The sequence below is a fragment of the Pongo pygmaeus genome, chromosome 14, assembly GCF_028885625.2.
Source record: "Pongo pygmaeus isolate AG05252 chromosome 14, NHGRI_mPonPyg2-v2.0_pri, whole genome shotgun sequence".
NCBI classification, from domain to species: domain Eukaryota; kingdom Metazoa; phylum Chordata; class Mammalia; order Primates; family Hominidae; genus Pongo; species Pongo pygmaeus.
In genome coordinates, this window is record NC_072387.2 from 61927138 (window position 1) to 61940744 (window position 13607).

General features: G+C 40.8%; 1 pseudogene; it reads left to right on the plus strand.

Annotated features, from left to right (window-relative positions):
- The window catches only part of LOC129011321 (protocadherin-8-like), a 177574-nt pseudogene extending 164256 nt beyond the window's left edge, over positions 1-13318 (plus strand).
- Positions 13319-13607: the final 289 nt, after the last annotated feature.

Below are 13607 nucleotides of genomic sequence, written 5' to 3' on the forward strand. Positions count from 1 at the left end.
AAAGGCCTTAGGAGCAAAACAGGTTTCGCCAAGGAAAAAGAAATCCCTCCTGTGGAATGCAGCCTCAGCTCCTGCCTGGGAGTTTCTAGCCTGCTGCTCGTCTGCCCCACAGACTTCAGACTTGCCCAGGCTGACTATACAATCATGTGAGACAATTTTTTGAACTCTCTGTTTCTTTCTGTCTCTCTCTACCTCTGTCTGTCTCTCAGTTTGTTTTGTTTCTCTGGTGGAACCCTGGCTGACAAATCTATTAACTGAATTGACCTTGGGAAAATATCTTATCCTCTCTGTTCCTCAATTTCTTCATCTGTAAAATAAAGATATCAAGAGTGTCCATCTGTATCCATCTCACAAGCTTTTTATGAGAATTAAGTGAGTTAGTAAATATAAAGTCCTTAGACTGGGAACTGACACATGGTATGTGTGCTTCTTAATTATTAAGCACCTAGTGTTTGCTTAGTGTAGCTGCTGGGGAGAAATAAGAATAAAGATGAGATATGCCTGACAGTAAGAAGTGTGCCATTCCTCAGAGGCTTCTAAGTCATACAACAAGTAAACCTAATCAGAATATGACCCCCCAGTGCATGCTCATAATTAGGAAAAGGTCAGCCTATAATGCTAACAATCCTACTAATGAGGATAGATAATATTTCTCTACTTTGTGCCAAGTATGATACAGACAATTTCATTTGTTCATTTTTACACATATCCTTTGTTCATTTATTATTTCATCTAACAAATATTCATTGGATGCTTATTACATATTTGGCACATTCTAGATGCTGAGAATATAGTAGAAAATAGACAGAAAAGATCTCCTGCCTTGTAACGTATATCGCAGTAGGAGCTACACAAACAAAAAGAATGTGTAATATAAAATCCAGTAGGGATGAATTTTATGAAGAAGATAAAGCATGGTAAGAACAGCCTGGTGATGCTAAAGCTGATGCCTGAATCATGAAAAGGGGCAGTTTTGCAAATATTTTTTGGGAGATGACTTCATGTTGAGAAACAGTGAGTGTGAAGGCCCTTAGATTACAAGTAGCTTGACATAGTGGAGGGAAGGAAAGAAGACCGTGTAGCTGGAGCAGAGTGTTCAATGAGAAGAGTAGTCAGGAACTGATGTTGGGAAAGAAAGGAAGTGGAGCCCAGATCTCATAGGATCCTATAGGCCATGCCAAGGGATTTTATTTTATTTAAAGTGTGATGTGAGTATAATTATGCATTTTGAGTAGAAAATGCAGACATTTATCATAGATGTGGGTAAAGTCTATGGGCCATGGTGGTGTTGGACAGTGGAGAGAAGAGTGAAGTGTAGGTACTGCACAGGAGGCCATTGGGGTAGAACAGGTGAGGGAGGTGAGAACTGGCACTCAATTGTAGACATGGAGGGGGTGAGAAGTGGATGAAATTCAGGATGGATCCAGGGGATAGAGCTTTGGGGCCTGAAATGAAGTTGCAGTTGCTGCCTTGACATCTTTAAGCTTCACAGGGCCCCAGAGTCTTCACTGCAAGTTTCCCTGCTATTACACTCCCCACCCACCAGTCCCTGCATCAGTTGGACCAGCTATACTCTAGCAGGTCCTCAACCCAACAGGTTTCTCTTCCCTGCCAGCCTGTGAAATTATTCACACCAGTTAATCATATTCTCCTATGGGAAACGGGGGTCACTGCACCCTCTTGTTACTACAGAGTCTCTCCCCAGCAGCCCCTGCTTGTTTACTCTGTTCCAGCATGCAACCCTGTGGGACCCTGCATGGTCTGCATGGTCCTTTATCCTGGGCTGTGAGAATATATGACAAATCAACTGCTGCTGCTTTCATCTCCAGTGTTGAGTTGCTTGTATTTGTCCATGTTGTGCTAATTGAAGCAAGGAATCCCTCTCTCACCAATGGAGTGAATAGGAGGCAATCAGAACAATGGATGGCAAAAGCAGGATGGCCCAACCGCTACCAAGAACTTGTAGCTTTAGTTGTCTGCTCTTTGCTAACCAGCTGGTTCTGGATAGGGCCAGAATGTCTGCACTATAAGTGACTGGATGGAGACAGAAACTGAAATTTGTGGGTTAATGCAGCCAGAAACCAAAATACACTGAGGAAATTTGTACAGAAAGAAAATAAGTAGGTGAGGGGAGCCCACCCTTCAGGAAAAGGCAGTGTTGTAGCAGAGGCTGGTTTCTATTCCCCAGCCTCTGGGCTGTGGGCCAGCACAGTTTTGCTGCATCAGTGGGCTGCTGGTGGCTTTGTCACAACAGAGGCTAATCCTCAGGGTTAGAACAATACCCCAAACAACAAAACACTCATGGTACCCCTGTGGCACAGCAAGGGTGTTTATGCAAACCTGACTTAAACCTAGGGCCCTTAAACCATAACGATTGCCACCCGGGAGGCACCTAGGCCTGACAATACTGAGGCTGTCTGGAGGAAGACTTTTTATAAATATAGGCAGAACAGAGGGGACCCTCCCCATTGAAGTATATCCAGTGACAAACAGAAAAAAAGAGGGAGAGAAAGAAACCTGGATACAGGAGGAGAGAAAATTTAAACATATGTGCATATACATGTTTAAATTTATGTAATTTATATATACGTAATTAAATTAAAACATAGGTCCACAATTTGGCCCTATTTGAAATTCAAAATTTACTAGAAATAATTTAAACAGCAAAAAGATAAAGACATGCTAATTGGCTTTAGTGTGTCTATGATATAGGTTCTGAATTCACTTTAACATCTGTTGAAATTAACAATTCATGGACCTTCATGTACTTCAATACTGGGGCTCAAATTATTGTTATATCTGGGGGGGGTCCCACTAACTTTAAACAAGGTACTGCTATAATCTTGGGAGAGTTACTGAATATAAAATAAAGAACAAATAGGTATGCCTCACCTTAACCATCAAAGCTATTGCTTTGGGAAATAAATTCCCATGGTCATAGCACCCATTGCTCTAAAATGTCTCACAGTAAGCATGGATAATCTGATTCAGTCAATAAATAATAAAAATTAAAATTAGATGAAGTCTTTGGCACCTAAAAATTGGCTTGACAAAATGGAACTACATAACCCCCCTAGTTAATATCATTAATATGGCCCAATATAAATATGGATTTTAAAGGATCAAATCTCATTATATAAGACCTAATTAGTAACAGGATGATTGTCTCCATTTCTTCTCCATTTGACAGCCCAATTTTGTGCTTTCTTATACCTAGAAAGAATAATAAAAGATTGCAGATCACAACAGTCTTAATCCTGTGGTTGCATCTGCTGAGGTCACCATACTCAACACCAAATATTATTGAAATTACTTTTTAAAAATCTAATCAGCAATCAGTAAATATTTTGCTATTATAGGTTTAGTTAATGCAGTCTATTCAGTGCCCATTTCAGCAGCCTCTGAGATGCAGTTTGCCTTTCCCTCTGAAGGGACCCAACACACCTTTACCAGGCTGCCCATGGAGTACACCAGCAGCTTTGCCATTGCACACAGTCTTTGCAAGGAATGTCTTCAATGCATCTACCTTTCCCAGAAGCACTGCTATGAAACTATATTGATGACATCTTCCTGAGGTCATTTGACACATTAATTAAGGACATGAAAATACAAAATAGCTTATAAAAAGGGAATAGGCAATTGCCCCACATGGTATAAAGCCCTGCCACCTTGGCTACATTTTTGAAAATTATCGGTAAATCAAGAGATGTTTCATTCCTGACAGTATCAAGAAACAACCAGCTATTGACCTTTTCAAATGTTAATACAAGTCCATTTTTTTTAAGTAATTTTGGGATTCTGAAGGCAGCATAGTCCACATTTTAAATTTTTACTTGACACATTTAGGCTGTCACTTGAAATCAGCCCACCTTGAATGAGCCCCCCTTAACAAAAGATTCTAGAATCTGTCCAGTTGAAATAATCAGGAATTCCCTTTAGTGCCCTTAGAGAGTCCTTTGTTTTAGAGCCTTTAGTAACATTCCTTATGCCACTGGAGTCGCTGGCTTACTTATGATGGCCATAGTTAGTTGTCCACGGACTTCTAATTCAAGAAGCTGCCTTTCCTCAGACCTGCGCTATATATCATTAGAGCGGTAATAGCTGGCCACTTACTGGGTTCTCCTGGAAACAGAGGCTTTAACAGACTGTGAACCTGTTACCCTCCATATCCAGCTGTCCATCATGCCTTACATCACCCTCAAAGCTCAGCATGGCTACCAAGGTCTCTTTGCTACAGGATGGGGCCAAATCTGGGCCATCTTTATATTCTACTTGCAGGAGAGGATGGCCTTCTCTGTCCTCAATTTCTTGCCATGTTTTGGCACTGGAGAAAGACACCACTTTTCCAGACCCCTTGGCTACCCAGGAAACTCTTTGGAATTAATGGAGTTATTTGCAATGAGATTTTGTATGCTTCACAGATGCAATTGCCACCATCCTATGTGATGGAGCCCAGTAGAATATTGCTGGTTTCCATCTATTAACCAAGACAGCCCTGATGAAGGATGGTATCCAAGGATAAGCACAATTGGCCAAACTTTACACAGTCATCTTACCTAACTGGGTGTTCTGCCCAATAAATGGCCCCATCTGCACATTTTTACATACTCTTGGACTACTGCCTAAGGGTTGCCCCTTTCAGGATAAAGAACTTTGGAAATATCTTGCCTCACAGATACCCAAAATATAAATCAAGGTAAGAGATGTCTCTACATATACTAAGGCCACAACACAAGGCTTCACCAGTACACTCCTTAGCTCCAGTGAAGTAGTTCCAGACATCACCGATGTTGACAAGACACTCATTCACTTCTCAGAATATACAATGCTTGGCTCTTGAAGAAGACATTCATTCAATGGAACTTCCACTTTTACTATAAACCAGGCAATTGGTTTCACTGAGAGGCCTAATGAGCTCCCCAAATAACTCCTGCTTAAATTATCAAGTGGTACATGGACCCCCTTCTGGGTATTGCTATTGCCGTAGGTGTTGATTAATCTCAATTCACACCCCTAGGGATGTGCACTTCCTCCACTTATGCCCCAAGGGCCTATCAATTATCTTCAGTGGCCATAAAGGGAGCTACGTCTAAGTTCGTGTTCTTGATGTCTACTCCACCATGTGGCCCTGTCCTTCCTGGTTAATGCTGATGACCCTTCCAAGGGGAATGCTTCCACTCTCTAAAAATCTTAGTTATCAAAAAGGTTTAAATTAACCTCAAGTTATCAAGGTACTGAATGTGGTATAAGGTTAAAATTAAGATGCAATATGAAGTGATGTCTTGACAACTTTGTGCTTCACAGGGCCCCAACCCCAAGCCCAAGTCCCCTGTTCTCCTCAGATATGCCCCCACCCAGCTAGCTCTCACATCAGTTGGACCAGCTCTATCCTATCCAGTCCTTAACCTAATTAATTTCACTTCTCTGTTGGTCTGAAAAATTATACAAACAAGCCAATTATATCCTTCCACTGGAACCAGGGGTCACCCCAGACTCTTGTTACTACAAAGCGTGCTTCCCACAGCCTGTTCTTGTTTACTCTGTTCCTGAATGCAACCCCAATGTGGCCCTACACAGCATTTAGTGTCTTCCTCCCTGGGCTGTGAATATATGGGACTAATAAACTGCTGTCATTCTCATTTGCCCAGTGTTGTGTGTTTGCCATCTTCATACTATTTAGGGAGGGGGTTTCCTCCCTCACCAGTGGGTGAATAGGAGGCTGTCAGAACAAGAGCCAGCAGTATTTGCTGATGGTATGTACGTGAGAGGAAAGAGAAGAATCAAGAGTGTTATTTAGATTTTTCACCTGAAAAAATATAAATAAATGTCCATGCTATTTATTGAGAAGGGAAAAGAGAGAGGAGAAACAGCTTTGGAGAAGGAAATTAAGAATACAGTTTAGAGAAATAAAAGACTATATTGTCAAACAAGATGAAATGGGATAAATAGGGTTTTGAGAAATGATTAGGGAGAAATCACTTCCAGTTGGAGGAATAAAGACAGGCTCACATGAAAGGAGGTATTTAAACGGAACCTTGAAGGGTTTAAAAGATTTTTGTCGCTAGTGGTGTTGGAATTATACATCATAACAGAAGAAAATGTTAAACCAAGTCAGCAAGGTAGAGAAGCCCAGAAAGACAAGTGATTTCAGCTTGGCTGATTGGAAGTAGGAGCCAAGGCTATAATGTTATTCTGGGATCTTCCTTATTGAAGACCTTGAGTACTAACTAAGTCCACATTGAGAGTTTACGTTTGATCAGGAAGGCATTAGAATGTGTTGAGGTTTACCCAGTAGTGATTAGGGTTGTGTGTTCTGAAGATTAGTCTCCCAGCTGTGTAATGTCCAGCTTGGGAAGGAGTGTGGTGGACATTGTGAGTGTAGGTAGAAATTGTTGTGGTTGTCTGTGATCAGAAATGATGAAAGTCATCCTAGAATGGAATCAGGAACAGATGTGAGAGGCATTTCAGGAAGAGGATAAAAATGAAAACAATTTGAATGGGTCTTGGTGGGTGAAAGCGAGAAGTTCAAGGTTTTCATTTCTGGGCAACTAGGAAATTATGTAGTTGCCAGCAAATATGAAGATGCTGGGAGGAGAACCAGGTCTGAGTCTAAGAAGATTTTAGTTTCAACATGTTAAGTCTAAGATGCTACTGGGATTTTATGTTGAGGTGGTTGGAAATAGGGGCTACTCCTTTGGCAAGAGATTAGGTTCCCAGTTATCTGCTCACAGAGAGGAGCTACAGCCTGGGCAAGATGACCCTGGAGGAGCAGACTGAGAAGCTCTTCTGACATCATTCTCTCCCACTTTCTCTTATTCCCTCCACTCCAGCCACGCTGGCTCCCTGCCATTCCAGGAACTCATTGAGCACGTTCTCACATCAGGACCATTTGGCTTGCTCGTCTCATTCTTAGATCTCTCTTCAGAATCTGCACAGATCACTGCCTCTCAATTTATTCAGATCTTTTCTCAAATATTCCCCATCTAAGACGCTTCTGCTGACCATTCTATATAGAACGGCACTCTTTCTTCCTTCTGCTGTTATTCTTAGCCCCTTGCTCTGCTTTTTCTTCAGAGCACTGATGAATATTACATATTTATATTTTGTGTGTCACTACCTTCATTAGAACATAAGCTCTCTGAGGGCAAGGGATTTGTTCTAGTTAATGTTCCATCTGTGTGTCTGGTACATAGTGTACATAACATTTCTGTGTATTTGGCAGAAGGGAAGAAAAGAGGGGGAGAGAAGATGGGTGGGAATGGGATCAGAGGTGTGGGTAGGCAGCACTTTGCTTCTGCTCTGTAGTGGACATCTTGTTTATCTGTTCACTCCTTTCCCTTTGCTGGTGGCATCCTGGATTTTCTCTGGATAACCATCCTGACTACTGTCAGCCCAGGGTTCAGGTGGCGGTGAGTCTGCTCCCAGATCTGTTTGGCATGTGATTCAGATCTGGCTAGTCAAAGCATCAAGTTCAAGGGGATGGGTGCAGGAATACACACCTGATCCACTTCCCCCCACTGACATCAGGCTGTAGCATGGTGATGAATAGTCCAGACTCTGGATCCTGACAGCTGGGCTCAAATGCTACCTCTGTCACTAACTAGATGAGTGACTTCGGTAACTTATCTCACTCCTCTGTCTCTCAGTGTAATACAGGATTGTTGTGAAGATTAAAGGAATTAACACTGAGAAAGCTCTTAGACTGGTGTCTGTCACAGAGTAAGAGCTATAAAAGTTTTATCATCTGGTGAGGAAAGAGAAGTGCTCCTTTCAGTGGAACTCGAAGCCAAGATGCTACAGTCTTGGAGCTGCTGGGGGTCATCTTGCCACCACATGGACTCTGAAGATGAAGCCCCATGGAGGAGAACAGAACTGAATTATGGAGAGATGCTGACTCCTGATGACACCTCTTGACTCACTTAAGTAAATATGAGTTGGCTTATAAGTAAGTTGTAATGGGAGATTCGCAATCAGTACGACATTCTTGAAGGCAATGCGTCTCTTCAATTTGATGTGCATGTCTTGCTTGCTGGCTTCAGGTGATTCTGTGACTTCTTTAATTCTCCTCTGTCAATATCTCCAAGTTCCTGAAAGCACCAAGCAGCCTGGCTCTTTTATTTTTCCCTTTGGTAATTGTTTTTGTTATTCCCTGAACTCCTATTTGCTCTTCTACTTTGATGTGCTGGACACGAGGGACTCCGGATCCACATTTTATCCTTTTTCTCAGAGGCCAGAGCAAGATCACTCCTCATGCCCTTTGTCTTAGGCCTGACTCTTGTTCTTTTTTGTTTTGTTGCTTTTCATGCAGAAAACACACACCTCCTTCCATGTTATTTTTCTGTCCCCTCACTCCCCTGTCAAATGCTGCTTCAGAAGAAGAAAGAAGAAAGATAGGAAAGGAAGAAACAGATATGTGTCCAGAGCCTTGCCCTTTTCAAATTCAGTTTCATGATCCCCTTATTCACTTATTCCTCCCAAGACTCTCCTTCCTGCCCCCTGACCTAGTCTACTGACACCGCAGGGGAGAGAGGGCTGTGGGGGTTATTATTCTTAGCTTTATTTGTTGGCATTCTCTCTCATAATTGTATCCACTCAATTCCCAGCACAAAGCTTTAAGCCCCATAGATGTTCTATGCTGGCTTCTCATATTGACTGGCTCTTCCTCTTCTGAAGTGGGAGCAAGGAGAAATTGAATGAACACACAGAACCATTTTGAGCCATACAGGAGGGAATTACCTCATTAAAGGAGGAGGCGAGGCCCTCCTCTGAGAGTAAGAAGAAAGTGAGGGAATGTGGCAATGATGTGGAATCCTTGGGATGGAAAGTAGGGAGAGTTTCAACCAGAGATCTTGAAAGCACTTCCCTGAAGCAGGACAGGCGTTCCTGTGGGTGGTGCTGGCTCCACCAGCGCTGCCAGCCCTGCTGACCTCATGGTCCTCTCGTTTAGTCCATTCTCTCACCCTCCGTGTCTAACCTCAGTTTCTCTGGGTCCTCAGATATATCAAGCTCTATTTTACCTCCTGGCCTTCACAGATGCTTTTCACTACGCCAAGAAAACTCTAACTTCATGTCCTTCTTAGGTGTCACTTCTTCCGGGAGCCATCCCTCCCTTCAGGCCTTGGTTATCTCCTCTTGCTATTTGTGTCTGTAGCTCCTTAAACTTCCCCATAGCAACATACGTTGCACTTGATTGCTATTAGTTATAGAATTGTCTTTCTCCACTGCTAGATCATGGGCTCCAGAAGTATAAGAAGGCATTTCCTCCACATTTCATCACCACTGTAACCCCAGGACATAGTCCATTTCTTGGCCATATTTGGTACTCAATCAATGTTTGCTGAGTGAATAAACATTGGTGTGAATCTTAAAATACTATCAGGGCAAGAGGTAATTGTAACTCTTCTCTTTTCCAGTGGAATTATAGCTGCTTCATCTGTGGCCCATTTTCTCTCATATCACATAAAGCTAGGAGAGGGGATCAAGTCCATTGATACCTCTATGCATAGCATGTCTGAACAAGAGCAATTAACATAGAATCACCCAAAGGCAATACCCTCGTATAAATTCTTGTTTCGTAAAATGAAAAAAATGGGATAGTAAGTGTAATATATTTATACTTAAACAGGATATTTACACTTCAATACGAGAGTTTTTCTAATATAAAATATTTTTTTTCCTCCAAAAAAGGCAACTATTTTATCCAGAAAAGTACTTCATCTCCAGACTTCACATTAGATGTGGATGTGTAGACTCCTCTATTGGGCTGGAATAGACCTGGTGACCTGCAGACAGCTGCTTCTACAGCCCATTACCTACATTCCGAGCTATCTAGTCTCAGCACATTCACTTTCTGCTATGATAAACTCTGCTTTCTCTATCCCTGACCTCTGCAATCTTACTGGGGATAGGAGGTGGGGCAGAACTGAAAGTCTATGTAAGTGGAGGGGGCAGGGAAGAGAGGCCTTTTACTGTGACAAGTCACACTGCATAAAAGTGATTTGTGTGTGCACAATAGCTTTCTTTCTAGTCTCCTTCTGACACTTGGGAGTTTGGTTCATCATAGTTACTCATCTACCTTAGCCAAGAAATTACAAATGAAGCGGAGAGAAAATATGAAGCGGAGAGAAAATGTGAAGCGGAGAGAGTTTCTGAGTTTGACAGGTAGAGGTAAAGCAAAAACAACAATGACTGGTGCCGGTATAACAGTTTTCAAAGTTGACATTTGAGGTTTATGGTGCTTTTGTTAATGAGATGTTTGAGTAGAGAAACAATAGTGCTCAAGTTAAGTTCAACTAAAAACTTAAAATACCTTTATACCTTTTCATTTTTATCTTGTCTTCTAGGGACAGACTAAGAGAAATCTGTTCTTGGTGGCAGTATCTATGACAACAAACTCATTTCATTTTCTTACTTTCATATACATGATAGACAACACTGAAGAACTTTTGATTTCTTTTCTACATACATAATTAAGCACCCGGAGACTGCCTCCTACTCCTGAAATGACTTGAACCGATAGCAAGTTTTTCTGGGATTGAAGGGCAATACTGTGGGTGGGGACTGGACATAATTAATCAACAAGAGAACTCAGATATTAAGACTAAAGAAGAATCATATTACGTTAATCTTGCATAATCAATTACTCTTTTTCATAAGGTTTAACTCTTTGATGGGAGAAGTTATGAATTCAAGAGAAATAATTCGAAGAGAAGCAAGAAAGGATGAGACCCTAAGTCCACAAATATTTTTCAGTGCCCACCATATATAGGGCATGACCTGAGGCCCCAGAGGGGAAGCAAAAGCCTGAAAAGGCAATGCTTGTTCTCCCTGAAGGTTTGCACAGACAACTCAACCCACATACCTGTGTGTCTATCACTCAAGGCAGGGTCTTGCCTTTATTGACTGTCTTAAAGTTAATCCCAGTCTGTGGATACACAAACTTAGCAGAAAAATCCCAGGGGAAACCAATTTAGGGGAAAAACACCTATCTGGCAAGACTGTAGCTTTTACTATTCAAGGGACAAGAGGTTAACTATTTTCATATCCCATGAGCCAGTTTCCAGTGACACTCTGATTATCACATAAAGAAAGATTACTTCCTTTCTCTAAAAAATTTGACTAATCAAGATGTTTTAGGATTCCTGGCTACTTTTCCCCCCAGTTTTGTTCTGAATTAATTGTTAAAAGTACAATAAATAATGTGAATATTTTTCAGAACTTTCTCTCATTGGTCTGTGTAGACCCGCTTCTAGAGCTCTTATGGCAGTAACTGCTGAACCTGACTGGTTGTTAAAATTGGCTTGGTAGCTTTATAAAAATCCAGATTTGTAAGTCAGTGCAGATCTACCTAGTTAGAATCTCTAGAAGTGAAACCCAGATGTACATATACATATACATATACATATACATATGTAATTTTCTTTTTCAAAAAGCTTCTCAGGTAATTTTGATAATTAGCTGATACAGAGTCTATGTTATATATTATACTATGGAGTTTCTTGTGCAGTATTTTCAAAAATAGGAATGTACGTGAGATAAGAGTGTTCCTTTTGATATTGGTTAGAGAGCCCTGGGTTTGAATAGTAGATTCGCCACAATTCAGCTGCAACAGGACTTTAGGCAATTTGCCTCATCTATAAAATTACCTAATGAATTAATACTATTACCTAATGAATAGAATTGCTGTGGGGAGCAATTGTTAGAGATGTACACACACACACACACACACACACACACACACACACACAGAATACTCCCCCGCTTATCCTCAGTTTTCCTTTCTGAGGTTTCAGTTGCCTGCGGTCATCCATGGTCCAAAAATATTAAATAGAAAATTCCAGAAATAAACAATTCATAAGTTTTAAGTTGCCACCATTCTGTCACGATGAAACCTCATGCCATGCCACTTTGTCCTGCCTGTAACATGAATCATCTCTCTGTCCAGAATATCCACACCGTCTACATCGTCTGCCAGTTAGTCACTGAGTTGCCATCTTGGAATATAGTGCTTATGTTCAAGTAGTCCTTATTTTACTTAATAATGGCCCCAAAGTGCAAGAGTAATGATGCTGGAAATTCAGATATGCCAAAGAGAAGCCTTAAAGTGCTTGCTTTAAGTGCAAAGTGAAAGTTCTCCACTTTTTAAATAAAAAATTCTATGCCATGGTTGCTAAGATCTATGGTAAGAATGAATCTTCTGTCCATGAAATTGCAAAGAAGGAAACAGAAATTCATGCTAGTTTTGTTGTTGCACTTCAAACTGCAGGAGTTACTGCCACAGTGCCTGATAGCTTTTATTACAGTAAATGTTATAATTACTCTATTTTATCGTTAGTTATTATTGTTAATCTCTTCCTGGTTTATAAGTTAAACTTTATCATAGGTAGGTTTTTATAGAAGAAAACCCCACAGCCTATACAGGGATCAATACTATTCGAGGCTTCAAACATCCACTAGAGGTCTTGGAATGTATCCCCCATGGATAAGGAGTGACTATGGTGTATCACATTTTAAATGTTTTTATTACATGTAAATCTCTTATAAATGTAGACTATTCTGAATTTTCTGTAAAGAATTCTTAAGATGGAGACTATATGGTCTCCATCTTTTCAATATATTATCATTCAGGACAGTACATAGCACATATCGGCTGCTCAAGAAAAATCAGATTGATCTATTTGAAATCTCCATACCTATACAGGTATTTCAGGCTATATGAGTGCATACTGGACACCAATGAAAGTTAAAGAAAACAGTTCAGAGATTTGGTCACATCTTTCAGGTATGACTTCTGAAGGATATGTGTATACACATCCAATGTCCCCACTTAGCATGCCTGATTTTGCCAGGTAGAAACATTGGCTCAGAGTAAAGAGCCAGGAAAGTAAGGAGGCAAAACACTATGATATTAGAGAAGTAATGGCAAGATAAACCCTTAGGGAGCATTGGTTCCAGTGCAAGGTCATTGTTCGTTAATACTTGTACAGATCACTTATTAACCATGCAGAAAATTCACTTCAAGTTTTCAAGCTGCATAATACTCAAAATCATTACCTGAATATAGATTAGGAGATGCGGGCTGCATAGAGAGTTAAACCGCAATGTTGTAAACCACAAGCTTCATTGATTCTGAAAGTGGAGATTATTCTATGTATGACTTATCCCACCCTACTCATCCCACCATAATATTTCTTTTTCCAGCCTATTTTTGAAAGCCTTTAAGAAGGATTCAGCACTGCACACCAGAAGGACAAGTTGGAGTGTGAAGTATGTCACCTTTGGCAGTGGAAACTTTTGCTTTGGGTGCCCACTAAACTGACAATTGTGAGTTGGCAAGCCTTCTGGATCTGCTTCTCTAGGCATCTTTTAATCCCTTGCAGAGCCTAGTGTGGCACCTACTTGCACAATAAAATGTCAATTATTTTAGTTTTTTTTTGTTGTTGTTTGTTTTTTAGTTTAAACTACCTGTCATTCAGGCTCATTATCTAATGGGATGGGGTTAGAAATTTACTCAGTACACTTCAGATAAGCAAGATAAAAATAATGACTATCTTATAGCCAAATTTACCTTACCTGGGAGGCCCCTTCCTAATGATGGCTGCAAAAAG